Source organism: Dermacentor variabilis, chromosome 9, assembly GCF_050947875.1.
Source record: "Dermacentor variabilis isolate Ectoservices chromosome 9, ASM5094787v1, whole genome shotgun sequence".
Classification (NCBI taxonomy): Eukaryota; Metazoa; Arthropoda; class Arachnida; order Ixodida; family Ixodidae; genus Dermacentor; species Dermacentor variabilis.
Window position 1 is genome coordinate 130,589,469 of NC_134576.1, and position 2,011 is coordinate 130,591,479.

Below are 2,011 nucleotides of genomic sequence, written 5' to 3' on the forward strand. Positions count from 1 at the left end.
AGCTGAAAATCTACTATTACAAATGTACCTAGATGTCCGGGCCAATAAAAAGTAAATAGCATTTGTTTGCAGGTGCTGTGCAAACCTGTGCACTGTCACAAAAGCTGACATTTCGCCTCGCTGAACTGAACTGAATTCTGAACTGCCGTCGTGACATTGAAAAAAAAAAGTGCCGCAGTTTCGCCCGAAAGGCGAAACATCGATTGAGATAGCAAATTAGTGGACAACTATGCGAAGTAAGGAGAGCAGCTTTATCGGCCGTCTAACATGTAAACAAAGGTACACTAAATAAATTAACAAGCACGGTGTCACGCGCGCACAAGCGAACACGAACACATCTCACTCAATGACCGCGGAAAACCGCTGTCAAAACGCCGGAGTGAGGAAGCGCGGCAGCAGCAGCGAGCGAATTGACATTTGTGCTACGCCTCGCATCAACGCGAACCAAGCCGCGAGAACAGAGCGCGCGGTCGGACTCTGTTCCCCGTAGCAGATGGCTTCCAAGACGCAGCGGGCCGGCCGGCCGGGCGCAGCCTCCAGGGTCGCCACCAGTAGAACGCACCCTCCCTCCCTCCCCTCAGAGTCTCATCTGCTGCGCTGTCACAATGACAGTCATTTAACAAACAAACAAACAAAATCGGCAGAGACACTTAAGACTGCTGAAGTGCGGGAATGCGAAAGTATTATAGTCGCTTTGGTGAAAATTTTTTTTTCTGCGCGTTCCTTGCCCGCGCGCAAGCTCTCGCTTGCGTTTTAACTGCGCATCGGTAAGTCCAAACGAAAACGCGCCAAGCTTATCAATACGCTCGCGTGCCCGCGGCGGCCTCATGACTTGAAGGACTGCCCAGCAGCACTCAAGCGGGCATTAATGCTTCGCATTTTACACAATCACTTTATGCACTCATAACGTTGGCGCCGCCTCCTCCACATTTGCTGCGCCGACACGTGCGCAATAGAGAGCTTTAGGTGAGGGGGACACCAGCATTGGGGCCACAGTACTGCGCATGCGCAGATAGTGCTTGGGGCCACGGTACACCGCATGCGCGGATCGGTCTTCGCATGCGCAGCACTGTGGCACCAACGATTGCGTACCCCTCACCTAAAGCTCATAAAGACGCACGCACAAGGTACACATTTAGTCAACCAGAACCGTGGCGTCGAGGAAGCGGGCCCGCTTCGCACCCCGAAGGTCCGGGTTCGATTACCACCCAGACCAAAATTTACCAGCACTCTCTCCAAAGGCGCTAATTTACTTTTGTTTACCGTAACCTCTCCGAGAAGCGATTCAAAAACGGCCATTCGTAACTTCACAAGAGGACTGATAGCACCCAAAGCACAGAAGATTCTCTCTGGCACTCCTCCCTCAAGGCAACGCCGCGTGCAGATCATCTGGGCCCCTGGTCACTCGGGTCTGGCTGGAAACGAAGCCGCCCACGATGCCGCCCGAGCTCTCGCACACCGGGCGCATCATCCTTCTCCTGCGTCTTCCGATCCCGACCAGCCCTCTGTTCTGCATCGCGGTCACGCGCGGGACCGAATGGTCACGTTGAGAGAAATTCTCCTTCACTACCGCAGGGAGCGGTTACGCTACCCCCCAGCACACAAAACACTGAATAAGTCTCAATCTACCACTTGGCGACTCCTTCAGACACGCACCTTTCCGAACCCCGTGCTTTACAACCGCATGTACCCCGATGCATACTCTCCACTCTGCAAAGCGTGCGAGGCCCGCGCTGACCTCGATCATATTATCTGGCAATGCCCCAAAGCCTCACCCACCAACACCTCCCACACTAACACACGCATAACTACGGCCGAGCAGTGGGAGACATTGCTGCTCAGCTTGGACCCAGAGGAGCAGCTCTGGGCCGTCCGGATGGCCGAAGACGCCGCCAGAAAGCAAGGACTGGCCGCCGTCTGAGGAAGGGGGGATTGGGGGTTAGTCTTCCGACCCCCGCCACCCCTGAACCCCATCAAGGACATAACAAAGTTTTATCTCTCTCTCTCTCTC